Source organism: Zingiber officinale, chromosome 3A (assembly GCF_018446385.1).
Source record: "Zingiber officinale cultivar Zhangliang chromosome 3A, Zo_v1.1, whole genome shotgun sequence".
NCBI lineage: Eukaryota > Viridiplantae > Streptophyta > Magnoliopsida > Zingiberales > Zingiberaceae > Zingiber > Zingiber officinale.
This window is the reverse complement of record NC_055990.1, coordinates 54,586,245-54,608,352: the sequence shown is the minus strand read 5'-3', so window position 1 is coordinate 54,608,352 and position 22,108 is coordinate 54,586,245.

Below are 22,108 nucleotides of genomic sequence, written 5' to 3'. Positions count from 1 at the left end.
AATAGGGCTCACCCGAATCCAATTACCGGCCTTCTCCTCGAGCAGCCTTCCGTCCCGGCTTAACGTCCCTCGAACGCCGCGCACGCTTTTCACGCCCACCGGAGTACTCTTCCGCAACTTTCTCGTCCTTCGGACGCACCGAGCCCATCAGCTCTCTTCCCGTGCCGTCCTTCTCGCTAGCTGCGTCTTCCGCTTGACTTCCTGTGCTCCTAAGCTCCTGCACACTCAGACACAGGGATCAAACACAACAGGACCTAACCAACTTGGTTGATCACATCAAAACTATCATGGGGTCCAACAATCTTCCCCTTTTTGATGTGCATCAACCCAAGTTCAAGTTAGGGTTTACAAATAGACATAAATAGCAATTTTAAAGAAAAATTACTAAAACTAACAAATTTAAGCATAAATTTGCAATAAATAAAATTACAACACATTTTCAGAAAAATAGGTAAAATTTTCATTTTCCTAATTCTCCTTACTCCCCCTAAACTTGTACCTTACTCTCCCCCTTTGATCACAGCAAAAATGGGGTCTTAAGTAAGAAAAAAAAAATTAAGTAAGATTGAAGTTTTGAAAACTTTTCTAAGTAAAAATGAATTTTTTGAAAAAATTTCGAAGTTAAATTTAATTGTAAAAAAAAAATTCAAAAAAAATCCTAAGTTAAATTTTTTAAATGTTCCCAAAAAACAGCCTAAGTCAAATGAAGTTTTCTAGAAAAAAAAATTTTAACAAAAAAAATTAAGTTAGAATTTTTCAAAACAATTTCTAAGGAATTTTTTTTTATTTTAACAAATATTTAATAACCTTTCAAAGCATTATTTAATTTTTATTTAATGCTTTTTCAGAAAGTTAATTAAACATTTTCTTTCAATATTTTAGCTTCCAGGTCGTGGCAAGGCACTAGGCCTTCTTGGTTATTGGAGCAACAACCACTTCCTTAGACAAAGCTTTCATAAAGAATTTCAATGTTTAATTTTCTCTCTTAAAGCTTTTAAACTAAAAGAGAAATTTAAATCAGCAAAGATTTTGGAATCCAATAAAGGTTCCTTCCTACAGGATTAGTCAAAAACTTAGGGGGTATATAATCCTTAGGAATTTTCCTAAGTTGACCCTGATACCTCCTTATATACTAATTTAATTTTTCATAAATTTTAAGTTTTGATTTTGGAAAAACATTTATCTTTAAGCATGCATCAGTTTTTAATTTTTCAATTTCAAATTTTAAATTTTCATTTTCTGATTTCAAATTTTCATTTTCTTTTTCTAATTTATCTAATTCTCTAGAAAGAGCTTTAATAAATCTAAACGATTGATTCGGAGTTAGATTGCGTACCTTACTTACCTGATCTGGTGACGCTCCCCCTTCACTGCTGCTTGACGTTCCTCCCCCTTCGTCGATGCTCATCTCTGAGCTGGACGTTTCTTCTAGCTGATGGTTGGCCATCAGTGCTAGTCCCGAGAATTCTTCGACTTCCGATTCGGAGGATGACGAATCATCCCACGTCGCCTTTAGGTTCTTGTGTTTGGAGGGTTCTGGTTTCTTGTATTTTGACTTTTCCCTTTCTTTCTCCTTTCTATTTAGCTTTGGGCAGTCATCTTTGATGTGCCCCTGTTCGTTGCAGTTGTAGCAGCGAACCGTTCTCTTCTTTCGATGATGCCTCTGTGATTTAAATTTATTACTACTGAAAAACTTATTGAAGCGTCTTACTAGTAGTGCCGCTTCGGATTCGTCGACTGAGGCTTCGGAGTCAGAACTATTCATCTTTGCCTTTAAGGCAATGTTCTGACTTGTCTTCTCTGCTCCGTTGGGTTCTGAAAATCGAGATTCGTGAAGTTCAAAAGTAGAAAATAATTGTTCTAAAGTACTTACCTCGAGGTCCTTAGAGATGTAATACGCATCTACTAAGGAGACCCACTCTGGAGTTCTCGGGAAGGCATTGAGCGCGTATCGGATAGAATCCTGGTTGGTTACCTCTTCTCCAAGGTTCGTTAGTTGCGTTATCAGCTCCTTGATTCTCGCTTGGAGTTGCGCTACCTTCTCGCCTTGGTTCATCCGGAGGTTCGTCAATTGGTTCCGGAGGATGTTGCGCTTCGCTAGCTTCGCTTCGGAGGTACCTTCGTGAAGCTCCAGGAATTTTTCCCAGAGATCTTTCGCGGAGTCGTAGCTTCCGATCCGATTTACTTCCTGAGGCGGCAGAACGCTGAGTAGGTGGAACTCAGCCTTTCCATTGGCGACGAAATCTGCTTGCTCCTTTTTCATCCAAGTATTTTCCTCCTTATCTTTCGGAACTGCATAGCCATATTTCATTATTAACAGAATGTCAAATTCAGTTTTAAAAAATACCTCCATTTTGCGCTTCCATGTGGCGAAGTCTCAGTCGAACTTCGGGGGATGGATGTTCGCTCCGGCCATCATCTTGATCGTATTGCTTCAGTTAGCGGTTAGTCCTTCTGAGGCGATCAGACTCTGATACCACTTGTAGGTGCAGCGGAGGCCGGCAAGAGGGGGGTGAATTGCTGAAAACAAAAATAAACTCTACCTTCCTCGGATTTCAACTTAGAAATTAAATCAGCAATAAAATAATAGCAACTAATTTAAGGAAACAGAAAAAGAAACAGGAACAGAAGAGACTCAGGGATTTAACCTGGTTACAACCAAGGAGGTTGTTAATCCAAGATAGTAGAAAAAGTGCAGTAAGAAAAATCTCCTTCTCTGAAGGCGGAGAAGCCTTTTACACTTTGGAAGCTCACTAGTTGCTTAGGAATTGCTTACAGATTGATTGCTTGAGTTGTTATTGAATTCCTAGCTCCAGGGGCCTTTTTATAGCTCTTGGAAAGTCTATCTCGAGGGTCCAAGGCGCCTCCAATAGGGGTCCAAGGCGCCTCCAAGAGATAAGTGGATAAAACTTTATCCACGGCATGAAACGGTCACATTGACCTGTTGAAGGCGCCTTCAAGCTGGAGGCGCCTCCAAGCCTGCTGGAGGTGCCTCCAAGCTGACAGCTCATTTTCCAGTCTGGTTTCTTCAGCTTCCGACGCTCCGTTCTTTTGGGTGATTGCGGCCAACCGGAATAGGGCTCACCCGAACCCAATTCCCGGCCTTCTCCTCGAACAGCCTTCCGTCCCGGCTTAACGTCCCTCGAACGCCGCACACGCTCTTCACGCCCACCGAAGTACTCTTCCGCAGCTTTCTCGTCTTTCGGACGCACCGAGCCCGTCGACTCTCTTCCCGTGTCGTCCTTCTCGCTAGTTGCGTCTTTCGCTCGACTTCCTATGCTCCTAAGCTCCTGCACACTCAGACACAGGGATCAAACACAACAGGACCTAACCAACTTGGTTGATCACATCAAAACTACCACGGGGTCCAACAGGCGATGTTACATAGATTGCTTAGTTCCTATCCTCTATGTTCATGCTCTTGTAGGAAGTTAGATGCATTATTGACTCTCCCCTGTAGTGTGTTACACTTTCGCAAGTGCACGGATACGTCGTCAGTAATAAAAGATTATCGATCCCATGAGGACTGGTTATAAGCACTAGCGATTGTTCACGTAGAATTAGCTAAACTACCGATGGTTGTAGGTGAACTATTTCTTAAGAAGAAAAGAACTTGGGAAGTAGATGTGAGAACTAGTGAGAGAGAGAGAGAGTTTTACTCGGCTTGGAAAGAGCTCTAGGAGTTCGATTTCGTTGTGGTGATAGTTGATGTATCATGTTCTATCCTTTCCTCATTGCCAATCAACACGTACTCATTGGAAGTTCAAGTTACTACTCTTAAGTACTAAACAGAGAAGATTCTTGTGAAATCCTGTTACGGTTAATCCCTGTCACTAGGGCACCTCGGTAGATCACAAGAATGCGAATCTGATCGGTATTATTAAGGATAGAGATAGGGGTTTGGTTTGGTTTCCTACTTCCTTGTGAGGAATTGCCTCTCCTTTCAAGGGAGTATCCTAAATGTCCGTGAACAGGTTACCCCTGTCACTAGGGCCCCTTAGGTATACGATCTAAGATCCTATCTTTACGAAATTAGCAATTCATACACAATCAATTAATACGACATGATAATCTGAAGCAAGTTTCGTGCATATCAAATAGAAACAAGACAAGTGAAATCATTCAATGAGAAAAAGGCATAAACATGAGTCTTACATAAATGCCTATCCACAACTACTCCCTGATCCTACAACAAAGAATCTACTCCATAGACGCAGGAGAAAACCCCGAAGACATAGTATAATTAGACATATAATCCCAAACAAGAAGAAAGAGGTAAAAGAGATGCTTATTCAATGTCGTGCGAGGTTGCACAGCCGTGTGCTGCTCTCTCTCGGGAATGGCCACACGGCTGTGCAGGGTTGCAGGCTGGTGTCAAGTGGCTCCCTGCTTTGCTCCGATGTGTCAACAATCGTTGTTTTCTCTCCAAACGTTATCCCTGTCAACACAAAACCAAACAAAAGCATATCTCCGACAAAAGAGTAATTAATGCAGAATAAATAATAGGAGAGATGATCGTGTAAAGAATATATGCAAATTAAGCAAGTGAATGTGCGTTAAAACATGCATAAACAATCATAATATCTACACACATCACACCCCCATACTTGAACCTTTTCTTGTCCTCAAGTAAAACGCTGCAATCTATGTCCATGAGTTCCTATAGTGTATCATAATCTCTAGTGCATTCGCCTAACTCTATTAATTAGTTTCATTGATAAGCATGATTGTGGAGTAACCCAAGTATGGCCTAAGCATAAGTTCTTTGTGCTCGGTGCAATAAGTGACTCAAACTCTTCAAGTTTCAATTTTCTGTTCTAGTCAAGTCGTCATACAATTGAGTTCCTAATGTTCCCGGTGATAGACACTTACCTGCCACACACTTGGTTCGTTTTTCTTAAATTACACAAGGTCTCAAAGGATACTACTCGGAATCAAGAGAAACATAACATTTATTTCCCCAGTAACCTAACTCAGTCTCAAAGGGGTAAATTGTTAGTTTCCACTCACGACAACCATTTTTTATCCCTTATTCAACTCTTTTTTTTAGAAACAATAGAAGTGTAGCACTAATCACAAATGCACGATGCAAATATTGGGATTTAGATTTTTCTGAATGAGCTTCCAGGATCCGAGGTCATCCAGTAATCAAAATATAACTAAGGAATCTCCATGGGAACACAAGTACTAAACAAATTGGATGAATCATAACTATTTCAAAATCTTTTCACTATTCAAGCTTAAGTGAAGTGAAAGTAAGATCCTTAAGATTAGGCCAAGACTTATACTAAACTCCGTACAATACTTAGCTTATTTCATGCTACTAAAGATAGAGAAAGGAGATACACCTAACATACTAAAACTATCTCTACAACACATAAACTAAGAAAATACACGTGCGAGTCATTTTGCTATCGGACAAGTCAGCATAAAAAGTAGAAGGTTTGATGCTCTCAAGTATGCCTCAAAACTATTTTTTATTTTTTTCATTTTTTTTCAAAATAAACACGATGAAAAACTACAAGTAAGAAAAGAACGTGCAATATGAGACTGAAAGATAAAATGAAATCCAAGTAGATAAAGCAAACTAGATAAATATGCAGAAAGAAAAAGAAAAGGACTCGACTCAACTCAGGTTGTGCAAACACAACATCCCCCCCCCCCCCCCCAGAGTTAGACTTTTCATCGCCCTGATGAAAATCAAAATCGTCGATGAGGCTGAAGGTCGGGGAAATAGGGAAGCTCAGGGTAAGTCTTAACTACCCATCTCAAGTTCCTTACCTGTTTATGATACAAGAACAACTCATCAATATTACTCTGAAAATTCCTCATATACCACCTAAAATCCGTGTTCCAAACCATTCTCTTCCTATGAGCATCCATGAATTTAGGCATTCATGTGTATAAATCTCTCTCACTCTTAAAACAGTCCTGCAAGTGCTTAAATTGCTCGTCCTTCATGCAAATATTTCTAGTAAACAATCTATTAGTTTGTTCCAAGTCATGATGAAGAGAGTTAATAGTAGGACAAAATTTTTGGAAATTGAATCGCAAAATATCTCGACTAACCGAAGGCATATCTCTAGGAATGGAGGGTGGGTTAAATTGTTATTTTGCTAAAGTCAAACGCCAATTCTCCTTAACATGGATAGTGGTCAAAGCTGGGTTGGGCAATCAAAGGGGAAAACTATCTTTAACTACAAAACTATACCCATATTCCTCACGGTGAATCAAATGAGTGGTTAAACAAAAATTTAAATCCATTCGATAAACATCTTCAATCATTTCAAGACCACTCAGATCATAACCTAGTACTACAGCAATATGAGTAAGCAATCCTCCTAAAACAATGGGGGTAGAGGAAGAAGCCTTTCCTAATGTTACCAAGTGCCTTAAAAAGAAATATCCAGAATTAATAGACACATTTTCTATCATTGCCCATAAACAATACAAGTCAGAAAGTCTTACAATTCCTTCTTTACCGCCCCTTCCAAATATCGTGTTTCTCATCATCATATGGACATATCGAAAAATCGGGTTAATGATACTAGTACCATTAGAAACATGTGGATTAAAGTGAGACTTCCCACCAATTTGTTGCCATAAGTTTGAATTTTCAAAAGCACGTAGAATTGTATAAGTTTCATCCCTACGCAAATCATAGCATGCATTAAAATCCTCAAGACTCCATTCATAGTCATCATCAAACAAATAGAATTTTAATACATTATATTTCTTGAACGGATTTCCAACATGATCAAGACACTACATCATTCTTCAAACAAATATATCAGGGTGGTGCAAAATATAGTCAAGTGGCTTAAGGACCGATCGAGATATATTCAACAGATAATATTCCAATTAGGCGGTCAGCTTAAGGACCGTTTGGGATATATTCAACAAACAACATTCCAATTAGGTGGCTGGCTTAAGGATCGGCTAAGATATATTCAACAAACATTCTAATCAGGCTGCCGACTTAAGGACCGGCCAGGATATATTTAGTAGACAACATCCTAATCATGTGTCAGAGAATACGCTTCTGGATCCTTCTTCAGAGACCACCTTGTCTCTCGTCAGCCGACCACTTATAACAACATATTTCTTCATTAGCATCAGCAATAACATAAATTAAAAATGACAAAAGGGGTATACATATGGGTAAATAGAAGATTCCTCAAACAATTATAGCATATCGCCTAAGTTTACTCTCTCCCTTACCTAACGACCTCTGACACATTATGCCACCTCATGATAGTCGAGGTTAGGTGAGGTGGTATATAAAGGGGAGTCTTCTCCGTGATGAAGGTATGCTCACTGATATCTGCAACTCTACTCTCATGCATACGTTCTGACTGTTCTTCTATTCATCCGGACTGGGACTGACTTGAGAGTTAGAGGCCCCTCACCAGGAACTCTCCCCTGGTTTCTAGGCACTGACATTTTGTTGGATCGTCTCCTTACGCGCAGGATCGAAGGAGAAGCTTCTTTTAAAGAGAAAGGTCTTTTGACAATCAATCATCCGACCCTATCCCGCCTGGCTTGTAATCTGATTGGGCTGGACCTAAGAGCTTTAGTGCTAGGTGAACAACGAAGCCAGGTGAAGAATCCTCTTTTCCCTTGGCTTTAATTGTCATGTCACCTTGACTTTGACTATCACATCATCTTGACCTTAACCACCACGTCATCTTCTAGGTTTGCTCGTTACAACCCCTATCAGCTGTTGGGACTTTCGAGCCGCAAAAACCACTTTTTGTGTTGCGGAAACCTTGAAGTCTTACCATGAATCCTTGCAAAGATATATAAAAATAAATCATGTACACGTTTTTGACCTAGATCTACCTTAGATCTACATGAATAAGAAGTGTTACCCTTGTTGTGAAGCCCTTCGCTTATCCCACTCGTCCAAAAGGTTGCCGGATCTCGAGAGTGTCAAGCGTACACTCCTCTATACGTATCCACACGGACAATAGGTGGAGAAGAACCACTTAGAGTGTGCTAGCACTCTTGGGTGGTTCGGCAATGGAGGAGAGGGAGAGAGAGCTAGAAGAGAGGAAGAATAATGATGATCCGTTCATAATGAAAAATAAGAGTAAAATGGCTTAAGTATTTTTCATCTAATGAAAATACTAAATGCTCATTAACTCCATTAATGAGCCTCATTAATGAATCTTAATGAGTATTTAATGAATATTCATTCTTCATTAAATGACCATTTTGAAACTCCTCTTCTCTTCATAATTTGAATCGAAATTTGAATCTAATATTCAAATTGAATTCATAATTCAATGAATGTCACCATTTATCATTGAATTCAAAATTCAATAAATATCATCATTAAGTCTCACTTGAGTCTAACTCAAGTCTAGCCTCACTTGAGTCTAACTCAAGTCTAACTTAATCGAGTCTTACTCAATTAATCTAATTTGGATTACACTTAATCCAATTTGGTTCATCATATGAACCTAATCTCCATCTAATTGCCCTTTGTGTGTGACCCTATAGGTTTTTGTAACGTTGGCAATGCTCCTAAACCCATTTAGAAACATAAGTAATGAGCGGTATCTTGCAACACATCATTACTACCCAAGTTACAAGAATGTTGAGATCCAATATCACCATTGTGACTACTAATTATGACTCTCACAATATGTGACAATGTCCTTCTATCCTTGACATCTAGATTAATCAATTGATGCATAGACCGTATCATCCTATAATCAATCTATGTCTTGAACCCCAAGTAGACTCACTCTAATCAAATGAGCTCAATATCTCATATTTACTCATTTGGGCATGACCATGCACTTAGTGGTCTCACTCTATTAAGAATCATGATGTCACTCCCGTCATATAGGAGGGATAGATCCCATCTACATCACTCACATCCCTCTGCATAATTTGTTACATACCCAATAATCGTCTTTATAGTCCACCCAGTTACAGGTGACGTTTGACGAAGCCAAACTATGCAACTCCTTATATAGGGAACTATGGTGACTTTAGGTCCAAGGACTGATAGTCATACTAATAGTCACATGAGAAAGTATATGACACTCATATAATGATCCATGATACTTTCTCATGGCGGGTCATTCAGTATACATTCTCCAATGCATACTCATGTGTCAACTTGATATCTCTATATCCATGACTTGTGAGATCAAGTCATCGAGCTGACCTACATGCTAATTTCATCGCATTAACATTGTCCCTAAATGTTAATACTTGACTAGGAATGATTAAGAGTAGTGTTCTCTATATCATCTCACTATCAATTCAACCAATTGATTGATATAGATAAGAACCTTCTACTCAAGTACACTATTATACTTAGTTATTTGGCACCAATACAAGTAAGTATAATAACCATAAAGAAATGTCTTTATTACTATATAGGAATATGATACATCGAGTCTATACAACAATCATCATATGATTGGCTCTAGGGCTCTAACTAACAATCTTCCACTAGCACTAGTGCCAATCAGTGTAGGCTCTAAGGCCTAATGACCTAGTGTGACCATCATCCTTTCTCTGTGCCAAAGCCTTGGTCAAGGGATCAACGACGTTAGCCTATGTGGGTACTATGCAAATCTTCACATCTCCTCTATCGATGATCTCTCGAATGAAATGGAAGCACCGTAGTATGTGTTTGGTCCGCTGGTGTGAGCGAGGTTCCTTAGCCTGTGCAATTGCTCCATTGTTGTCACAATAGAGCTCTATAGGATCGACTATGCTAGGAACCACCCTAAGCTCAGTAATGAACTTGCGTATCCAAACTGCCTCCTTTGCTGCTTCTGATGCAGCAATATACTCGGCCTCTGTTGTAGAATCAGTAACTGTGTCCTGCTTCAATCTCTTCTAGCTCACAGCACCACCATTCAAGCGAAACACGAACCCAGACTGCGATCTATAATCATCCTGGTCAGTTTGGAAGCTGGCATCACTATAACCCTTTATAGCTAGCTCGTCATCGCCTCCAAATATCAAGAAATATTCTTTAGTCCTTCTTAATTACTTAAGAATATTCTTGACTGCTATCTAGTGACGCTCACCTAGATCTGACTGGTATCTGCTTGTCATGCTCAAAGTATATGAAATATCGGGATGAGTATATAGCATGGTGTACATGATAGATCCTATGACTGAAGCATAAGGGATCTTATCTATGCGGTCTCTCTCCTCTCTAGAAGAGGGACTTTGAGTCTTCGAAAGACTCACACCATGTGACATCGGCAGAAATCCTTTCTTGGAATTATATATGGCAAACCGTAGTAATACCTTGTCAATATATGTACTTTGACTTAGGCCAAGCAATCTCTTAGACCTATCTCTATAATCTTTATGCCTAGAATACAGGCTACTTCACCTAAGTCCTTCATTGAGAAACAATTCCCTAGCCAAGTCTTTATAAACTACAGCAAAGGGATGTCATTCCCAATGAGTAGTATGTCATTCACATACAATACAAGGAAGACAACTGTGTTTCCAACAACCTTCTTGTAGACACAGGGTTCATCTTCATTCTTGATGAAACCAAACTGTTTGATCGCATCATCGAATCGAAGATTCCAGCTTCGAGAAGCTTGCTTTAGTCCATAAATGGACTTATGCAGCTTGCATACTCTGCCAGTATGCAGTGGATCTACAAAATCCTCAGGTTGTGTCATGTATACATCCTCGAGCAAGTTTCTATTCAGAAACACGGTTTTGACATCCATTTGCCAGATCTCATAATCATGGTATGCTGCAATAGCAAGCATGATCCGAATGGACTTAAACATCGCTACTGGAGAAAAGGTTTCATCATAGTCAATACCATGAATTTGCTTGAAACCTTTAGCTACCAAGTGACCCTTATAGGTAATAAGTTCATCCATGTCAGTCTTTCTCTTAAAGATCCACTTACACCCAATGGGTTTGACGCCTTCAGGTGGATCAACCAAAGTCCATACTTGGTTGGTGTACATGGATTCCATCTCGGATCTCATGGCCTCTAACCATGACTCAGAATCTGGTCTCATCACTGCTTCCTGATAGGAGGTAGGCTCATTCTCAACGAGCATAACGTCATCATGGTCAGACAAGAGAAATAAGTATCTCTCAGGCTGACGACGTACCCTATCAGACCTGCGAAGAGGTAGGTCTACTTGAACTGGTTGTTATTCCTCAACTCCTTGTGGAACAATCTCATCATCCACAACACTTTGTGGTTCCAGTTCAACTTCCATCAAGGCTTCAGTGTTATGGTCCATATCTTGAACTTCTTCAAGATTGAACGTACTCCCACTAGTTTTTCTAGAAACAAAGTCTCTTTCTAGAAATACCCCAGTCTTAGCCACAAACACTTTATGTTGACTAGGAATGTAGAAGTAATATCCCTTCGTTTCCTTGGGATATCCTATAAAATAGCACTTATCGGATTTGGGTCCTAATTTGTCCGAGACTTGACGTCAAACGTAAGCCTCACAACCCTAAATCCTCATAAAAGACACCTGGGCATCTCTCCCAGTCCATATCCTATATAGTGTCTTTATCACAGCCTTGGATGGAACACGGTTAAGTGTGAATGCTGTTGTGTCTAGAGCATATCCCCAAAAGGATATAGGAAGATATGTGTGACTCATCATAGATCGTACCATATCTAAAAGGGTATGATTCCTCCTTTCGGATACACCATTCCATTGTGGTGTTCCAGGAGGAGTGAGTTGGGATAGGATCCCACACTCAGCTAGATAGTCACGAAACTCATGGCTAAGGTATTCACCACCTCGATCTGATCAAAGTATTTTAATACACTTGCCTAGCTGGTTTTGTACTTCATTCTTGAATTCTTTGAACTTTTCAAAGGATTGTGATTTATATGTCATGAGATACACATAACTATATCTACTAAAGTCATCAGTAAATGTAATGATGTACCTATAACTACCTCTGGCAGCGACATTGAAAGGGTCACATACATCACTATGTATAAGTTCTAATAAGTCAGTCGCTCTTTCACTGTGTCCACTAAAGGGAGTCTTGGTCATCTTGCTCAGTAGGCATGACTCGCATGTCTCATATGATTCGAAATCAAATGAGTCCAGTAAACCATCTTTATGGAGCTGAGATAAGCGATTCTCATTTATATGACCTAAGCGACAATGCCAGAGATATGTTTGGTTCATTTCATTTGACTTGAACCTTTTGATACTTATGTTATAGATGGGGTTCTCTAAGTCTAGAATGTAGAATCCATTCATCAGAGGTGCACTACAGTAGAACATATCTTTTAAATAAACAGAACAACATTTGTTCTTTATTACAAAAGAAAAGCCTTTCTTATCCAAACAAGAGACTGAAATGATGTTCTTTGTAAGAGCAAGTACATAACAACATTCATATAATTCTAGTACAAGCCCAGAGGGGAGAGATAGAAAGTAAGTTCCTACAGCAACAGCAGCAACCCGTGCTCTATTGCCTACTCGTAGGTCTATCTCACCCTTCGTCAATGCCCTATATTTCTCAGCGCCTGTACATTAGTATAAATGTGAGAAATACATCCGGTATCTAATACCCACGATGAAGAAATAGAGAGATTGACTTCTATAACATGTATACCTGAATTAGAAATCTTATTTCTCTTCTTCTTATGATCTTCCAGGTATCCTTTGCAGTTCCTCTTCCAGTGCCCTGCTTGTCCTTGATATAGTTGATGAAGATGTTTAACCATGTTATAAGCAGTCATCAACTTGTGTTTCTTCTGAAGCTCAGAGTTCATGGTTGCGAGCATGAGGCATGACACATCTAATGCGTCATCTTGATGCTTCTTATAAGCATCTCGGTCAGCTCGTGTGGCAGTGGCAGGAGGTGCCTCCGGAATGGGCTGCTCCAGGACGTACAGTTTTCTTTCTTGTGTGAGAACGATTCTCAGATTCCTGTACCAGTCCAGGAAAGTAGCTCCATTGAGCTTGTCCTTGTCAAAGACAGAACACAGGGAGAAGGTGTTCGTCTTTTGTCGACATGGCAATCTACAACAGAAATAATGCAGAAAGTAAATATCATATTCCATTTATCATTTAATTAGGCCTTTAACTAAATGATGCTCCCACTGAATTATAGGACTTTTGTAGAATCAAGTCATGGATGTGGTCAAACCACACTACTGGATTCATACCAATTAGCTATAATTCTTGCGGGACAAGATCCACATCATACTACGCCTTGAGTTAGCTTTGGATAAATCGCTCAAGACTTAGTATGATCAGTAGATAACGAATTATCAATTACATCTCTATGCAACTCTTGTTTATAGGATCAAAAATCTCATTTATATTAAAACTTGAGTTAGCTTTGGCTAAATCACCAAAGATTTAGTATAAATATGATTTTTATCCTATCGTCCAACCGTTGGAAAAATGCCTATAGTTTTACTCGATCCAATTGAGTTAACTAGTTACTCAATCTAATTGAGTTTGTACTCACCCAAGCTTTGATAGGCGGGACCAAGGTTGTCCCTCCGCACACTACCAAGATAATATGTGTTGCTCTACTTTGGTAGATTCAACAACAACAAATGATTGAGGTAGTGATGGGTATCAAAACTTGGTAGGTATATCGAGTTGACTTGATTAAGATCTAATCTAATCGTGGATTCGTATCTTATACGCATCAAGACACTAATTATCCTACATTATCATGCATCATATACACAAGCAATGATAGATAACTAATTATTTTGTGATGAAGTCATGGTCCTACTACGATCTTTTCAAGCCAATGAAAAGATCGGATGGTCAACCTAGGGTCAACGACTTCTTCAAGCGCCTCCCTTTGACCGCCATGTGTTGAAATCACCCTCCTCGTAACTCCTTGAGTGGACCTTCCACCGCTTCATTTTGTACATTACAAATATGAAACTCGAGTTACATTCGAGTCTAAATTCTATTTACAATAAGAATATAAAAGAGAAGGTACGACGCGCAGGTCGCATATCAATACAACACGCACAACACAAAAATGGCGCGCAGGCCATATTATGAATTACAACATATTTTAACCAATCATATTGGGGTTTTGGGCCATGACCATCACAAAATCACACATAATTCTAAATTATATATTTTATATAAATTTCTATAATTTTACTACTGATTTTATCGATTTTATGAGTCACAACTTCCCGGCGGTCCCGTTTAATAGTTTTCGGGCGCGATCGTGGGGCAATGCCCCTTGCGGGGTTAGGGGCAACACCCCTTCTCACGAAATGAATATCGCGAGTGTCCCATCTTGATCTAACAGCGCCTTAAGCTGCTGTCCCAAAATGATTTGGGCGAGACCTTGCCGTTTCGGAAGGTTTTTCTCGGTAGTCGAAGCCTATAAGTATCCAAGCACTTGTTGCTTCGCTTCTACAAGAAAAATACTCAAAAAATCTATAAAAATAGCAAACTTACAGATCTGAAATATTTTTATAAAAATAAAATACAAACTTACACATGCTTCGCACGTGGCTCTGATACCACTGTTGGGGCTTTCGAGCCGCAAAAATTACTTTTTGCGTTGTGGAAACCTCGAAGTCTTGCCATGAATCCATGCGAAGATATATAAAAATAAATCATGTATATGTTTCTGACCTAGATCTACCTTAGATCTACATGAATAAGAAGTATTACCCTTGTTGCGAATCCCTTCGCTTATCCCACTCGTCCAAAAGAATGAAAATACTTAATGGTCATTAACTCCATTAATGAGCCTCATTAATGAGTCTTAATGAGTATTTAATGAATATTCATTCTTCATTAAATGGCCATTTTGAAACTCCTATTCTCTTCATAATTTGAATCGAAATTTGAATCTAATATTCAAATTGAATTCATAATTCAATGAACGTCACCATTTATCATTGAATTCAAAATTCAATGAATATCATCATTAAGTCTCACTTGAGTCTAACTCAAGTCTAGCCTCACTTGAGTCTAACTCAAGTCTAACTTAATCGAGTCTTACTCAATTAATCTAATTTGGATTACACTTAATCCAATTTAGTTCATCATATGAATCTAATCCTCTTGGTTCATCATATGAACCTAATCTCCATCTAATTGCCCTTTGTGTGTGACCCTATAGGTTTTTGTAACGTTGGCAATGCTCCTAAACCCATTTAGAAACATAAGTAATGAGCGTTATCTAGCAACACATCATTACTACCCAAATTACAAGAATGTTGAGATCCAACATCATCATTGTGACTACTAATTGTGACTCTCACAATATGTGACAATGCCCTTCTATCCTTGACATCTAGATTGATCAATTGAGGCATAGACCGTGTCATCCTCTAATCAATCTATATCTTGAACCCCAAGTAGACTCACTTTAATCAAATGAGCTCAATATCTCATATTGACTCATTTGGGCATAGCCATGCACTTAGTGGTCTCACTCTATCAAGAATTATGATGTCACTCCCGTCATATAAGAGGGATAGATCTCATCTACATCACTCATATCCCTCTGCATAATTTGTTACATACCCAGTAATCGCCTTTCTAGTCCACTCAGTTACGGATGACGTTTGACGAAGCCAAACTATGCAACTCCTTATGTAGGGAACTATGGTGACTTCTGGTCCAAGGACTGATAGTCATACTAATAGTCACATGAGAAAGTATATGACACTCATATAACGATCCATGATATTTTCTCATGGCGGGTCATTCAGTATACATTCTCCAATGCATACTCATGTGTCAACTTGATATCTCTATATCCATGACTTGTGAGATCAAGTCATCGAGCTGACCTACATGCTAATCTCATCGCATTAACATTGTCCCTGAATGTTAATACTTGACTAGAAATGATTAATAGTAGTATTCTCTATATCATCTCACTATCAATTCAACCAATTGATTGATATAGATAAGAATCTTCTACTCAAGTACACTATTATACTTAGTTATTTGGCACCAATATAAGTAAGTATAATAACTATAAAGAAATGCTTTTATTAATATATAGGAATATGATACATCGAGTCCATACAACAATCATCATATGATTAGCTCTAACTAACATCAGCATCCTTAGCGGAATCATCCAATTCAAGATCAGTCCAGTCTATCTCTAATTTTTGGATCCGTCCCTACCTATAATATAGATAGTTTAGTTTTTACTAACACTGGTTAGTAATATATTATAGCAACTATGAGATCATAATTGCTACCACTATATAATTGTGTAGTTATAAAATTATAATTACTATAACTGTACAATTGCACTAGTTATGCAATGATAGTTGTTATAATATCATCAAAAATAAAAATAGATCGAGGAAGAATGGGTTGTTTGTTGTGATAATAAATGGAAGAATAAAAAACCCCTTTTGACTTTGTCCTAAAAATTTTAGTGTATTCCACAAAAATCCTTTCACAGTTAATAATTTTAGTGCTAAAGCATATCTTTTTTAAAAAACTTTCTACCCAAACCAAGAATCCCTTTTGACTTTGTCCTAAAAATTTTAGTGTATACCACAAAAATCCTTTCACAGTTACTAATTTTAGTGCTAAAGCATATCTTTTTTAAAAAACTTTCTACCCAAACCAAGCAACTGTTTAAAATAATAATAATAATAATAATAATAATAATAATAATAATAATAATAATAATCATTATCTTCATTAATCCTTCATTGGTAGCTAATTAATTTTTTTTTTTTTTGGGGGTTCAACATGAATTGAAATCATATGTAATCTTTCAAAAGTAAATTTTTTTAGTAACTAGAAAATGGATTGTAATGTATGACGTCTTAAATTATAATTAATTATTAATATAAAAAGAGAAAATTTTGTTTTGATACTCTTAATAATAATTTTAAAAATATATTGATTCTAGTCATTTAGGATCGTCCATCTCACAATGGATGAACTTACACCCTCTTCATCCCAAAGAGAAAAAATTTCATCTTACGGTTTTTTTGATCTCGTAAACATAGCCAAGCATTGTTGCACGAACATCTTAGATGGTGGCCATCGTTGGAACCAAGAGATTGGGCAAAACATATAGATAATAGATCATCACCTACTCGTAGGGTTTCAGTGATGGTTATATGTTTAAAACAGCTCATAGATGATTGCTCAGAGAAATACTAAGACATTGAAAATACAAAATAATATATACATTTATCAGATCATCGCCCTGCTGAATAAGTGGTTGAGGAGGGAATCATGAATAGTCTTGTCAGAATGAGAAATCCAAGCAGTTCTTCAGTCAACTCTTTGGCACTCAGTAAAAGTACTATATCAATCCTGCTATCCCAAGTACCCAGCTCTTGAGCAAACTGCCATTAATGCTCATTGAAGTCCCAAATCACATTATGTGTATCTTAGGTTTGTAACCTAACACATAAAAAAAATAGTCTGTTGCCTCTTGAATGATGAACTTTTGCTGTGCATGCATGCATGCTCCCATTCATACCCATCCAAACTTATCCGTTTTCATGACTGAATAATCTGGATGACAATTGGCAGTTTAATATTATCTGAAGAGCGTCCTTTTGCCTTTGTTTTAGTATGAGTAACTTGGTTTAAGTTGTTTGTGTCTAAACCTTTTAACTTTTTTTTTAAGGATCGATGAGTTCTTATTTGAAAATATACTTAAAGATAGCCAGATCTCGTGCAAAAGAAGACATCAAGATCACTTTTGTCCTTAAGGTACCTGAAGGGACATGAATAGTGTCCTTCAGAAACAATCGGATTGAAGGAGTTCAGTGAGAAGCATTAATTGTAGGTAATTGTTTAATTACCTTGTTTATGAAAAATCTCTTCGATTTTGAAAATGTCAAAATGCCCTTATAAAAAAAATTAAATTATTATCATTTCATCTGTTAATTATTGGAATGCCAAATGTATGTCGTATTATTTTTCAATGAAAAAGTATGGAAATGGTCAAAGAATAGTATATAAATTGGATTAATTCATAAACCATACAAATGTTTAGTGATCCAGTCAGACGAAAATCGGCTGAGATGGTATTGGTATTAACGAAGAGGTGACTTGGATACACCTAGCATATGTGCACCAGGAAACGGATCCCCACGTGGAATTGAAAGCCAGTGGTGACTAAACTGACAGTACTTATGCTCTGAGCACACTCAGACAAGCACACGGAACGTTACAGACCAGAAACTAGGAAAAAAATCCCCGGCACAGGCCTTCCAACGTTCAAGTCAAGTATTTTTTTCTCTATAAGAACAGTGTACGAAAGAAAAAAAGCACTATAGAAGACAAGTGCGAATATGTCCACGTACATGCTCAAGGGAGAGAACCTCCCTTTTATATGATAACACGTACCTCTGGAGCTTGACTGATGCCAGAGAATGTCGAGTGTCAGGGTCTATCGGGGGATGAAGGATACATGATGTCCTCTCATTGGTTGAAATAAGATTTCATTCGCAGATAATAGCAAACCATTGGAATATTCCTTGACGTATGACAGTTATTCCCTGACAAGAGGTTACGATTCCTTGACATTGTTATCGCCTAGTGCTTTCTGTCCCACCCGGGTTTAGCTACAGACAACTCGGGATGACTGTTCGGGTGTGTCATATGGTTCGAGTCTTGATGAGGGAGGCGAGTTGTGGCGAGGACCCCATCTTTCATGCCTGGATCACTGAAGGGCCGACCAGGAGTTGTCTTACTGAAAGTACCAGGTCTGATTATGCGGCCCGAGCTGAGGAAACCCGACTAGTCGGGCCAGGTCAAGCATTACTCCAAGCTGCATCTTGTGTCTCAAATCTGGGACCCTAATCTGTCTGTACCCGATCAGGAATTATGCGATCGATAACATTAGGTGGTCTAACTCCTTCTTTCCCCTCCTAACTACTGACTGTCACATCACTTTAACTTTTGACCATCATGTTTCCTTGACCTTGGATTATCACTGACTGCCACATCCCCTTGACTTCTGACTATCTGGTCTTATCGGACCCACTTTTTTGTACCGTATCACTTAGGTTTTAGGCAAACTATGAGAATTTATGTGAATTTGTTTGATGTAATTTTGATTAAAAATATTAGTTAGGCTTTCAAATTATAAAAGGAATCATAATTAAGAGTCAAAATTAAATAACACTTGATTGAAATATAGGATATATCATTATAAATTTTGGCTTGATCATGAATGCCAAGTTGCTTCACACAAGTATTAAAAGAAAGCAAGAAAGAAAGAATCTCAAACACACAAGCTTTTGCAAATTCCAAAGGAGAGAAAAAAAATATGGATATAGAAGAAGACCAAGATTACTATTATGCAGTACAAACTCCAAAAGGTTGCATTCAATATACAATTAATGGAGGTGAGGTCCACTCGATCTTAAGCTCAAATGATATATTTACTGAAAACTCGATGCATCATTATGAGTCCTGAAAGGCAACTATGACATGCATACATTATGTTAGAGTGTTACCCATTAACCTCTGAGTCAAACTTTTGTTATTTAAACTTTTTTTAATAATATAATTGAGTTAAATCAAGTCGAATATAAAATGAATCAAGTCATTGAAATAATTGTTCAAATATAACTAAAACTTGAATCGTTTATATATATATATATATATATATAAGCATATTAATAAAAGTTTATTGATCAACATGATTCTTGAATATTATTTACGAATTTTATTCATGAACATTATTTATGGATGATGTTCACTAATATTAACGAGTTGAATACGTTGTTCCTGTCCGAAAGCTGAGTCGATGGACGCTGGGATGTGGCGCTCCCGTTGACTGGTTGAAAACTCTGCAAGCATAGATCTTCCGCCGATGTGGACCTGCAAGCACAATGCCGAGATGAGGAGGGGTTCCCCGGTGATGGCCCTCCGATGCTCAAGTAAAATCTCCGGTAGAAAAGGTAGAGCAAAGAGAAAGCAAGAGCTGTAGCTACAGTAAAAAAGTGAGCATACCTCCGTCGAAGTCTGGGGGTCCTTATATAGGGCTCCCCAGAGGCGCGTGCACGATCCCCGAGGCGTGCACACACCTCAAATCATACCAAGAATGGGCGTGTCAGAAAAACGTGTCTGACGCCATACTTGTATAGTACGAGCATATCCCTGACGAGACAGTAGAAGCTTCCTTCATACGATTCTCTGTCTGACCATGCTACCGACCATGCCACATGTCAGCGACACTGGTCCCCAAGAAGATATCATCAACTACTTTCTTTGTCCTCTACCGGGTCGAGCGGAGGGACCGTCCGGCTAGTGCATTTCAGGTGACATTAGGGCATGGCCGAGTGGGATGTCCGCCAGGCCAATCATCCTATTGAGTCACTAGGGCAGGACCGAGCGGGATGGCCGCTCGGCCAATCCTCCTATTGTCTTGGTTATGTTTCGTCGAGTGAAGAAACCGTATTTGCATGGCCGAAGCTGCGCTCCTTGTTCCACCGAGCGGGGAGGTCGCTCGGCCGCTCAACCCTCGTTCCTCCTTGCTAGTCATGCTTGAGTCTTCTTAATGCTGAGTTGTAATGTAGAATCGGACACACATACGTCCACTCAGCCGGATACTCACAGCGTTGACATTTGACCGTTCACTTTCCACGTGTCATCGCCCCTACTTATTACCGGATCACATGCCTTCCCTTCAAGTCTAGTCGAAGGAGGTCAGAAGTCTGACTGACTGGACGAAATTAGTCTAGTGCTCCGCCGGTTGCTTGGTCATGCTGCAGAGGGTCCGACCGGCCTCACTCCGTCGTTCGACGGTACGTGTGTCGGTACTTATGCAAAATTCACCATTCCGGGTCCTGGTCTGCAGGCGGTCAAAGCTGACATCATTCGGATTTCCTCAGAATTCGTGCAAATCACCTTCATTAAACCGAGCACGCTGCCATGCCCAGTAATGGAGCACATTAAATGCGCCCCTGTAGGTGAATGCCACATGGCGTCGCCGCCGTCACCACGCGATGGATGCGTCAGAGATGATGTGACGTGCGACGGTTCAAATTCGACGATTGGATGCGTGCGTCGATTTTCGTGACCTAGATCGGACGGCTCCGCTCGGACGAGCTTGATCTTTATAAGACCGCTTCGCCGACTTTTGTTCCATCGCTGCTATTTTCATGCTTGTGTGCTCCGGCGACTGTCCGCGTTCATTGCTCTGGTGACTGTCTGCGTTCATTGCTCCCGCGACTGTCCGCGTTCATTGCTCCGGCGATCTCCGACTTTCTACTCCAGCGCTCCCCTTTTCTGTAAGCTTCCACTTCTGTTCCTTCGTTTTCCCTTCTCGCCCTTTAGCGCTTTCAGGCGTTCCGCCATTTTGCCCGATGAATCTCCTGTCGATCCCGCTTTTTGGTTTTCTGACAATTCCTTTAGCGAGTCCTTCCGCTTCTTCGTTTCCTGATCAGGGCCAGTTCCATCCAGCCAGTTGACCCCATCCCTGGTCTCTGGTATACCACCATGGAGACCAGGTTTGATGTGGGCGACGCGGCGCACCTCATCAACGCCTTTGACATTTCGTCCGACCACGAGATTATCCTGGCCGGACCGTTCGACCGGCCACACAAATCGTAGACCGGCACCATCTGTTTCTTCCGAGACCAGTTCGTGGCCGATCTCCGATTTCCTATCCATCCATTCATAACTGAAGTTTGTAATTATTTTCAAATCCCGCTCACCCAGCTCGTCCCCAATTCCTTCCGCCTGTTGTGCGACGTAGTGGTGTTGTTCCGAGTGCACAACATCCCACTGACCCCGCTGGTTTTCCACTACTTCTACTACCCCAAACAGTCTGAGTTGGGCACCTATCTATTCCAATCTCGTATTGGTCTGGTCTTCTTCAACAAGATGTCCTCCTCCAATAAACACTGAAAGGAGTACTTTTTCTACTTGAGACTTCTCGAGTGGCCCCATTTCCGAACCCAATGGCGGACCACCCTGCCACCCCCGCCCGAGCTGAAGAGATACAAGACTCAACCGGATTACCTTCATACTGCCAATATGTTGGTCGGGCTGAAGTTCAACATCCACAAGTTGTTGCCAGAGGGAGTGATGTGTTGGAACCCCAAGGTTGTTTTGGTGTGATCAACGAGTTAAGTTAGGTCATGTTTGTTTCTAACCTTGTGTCTAAG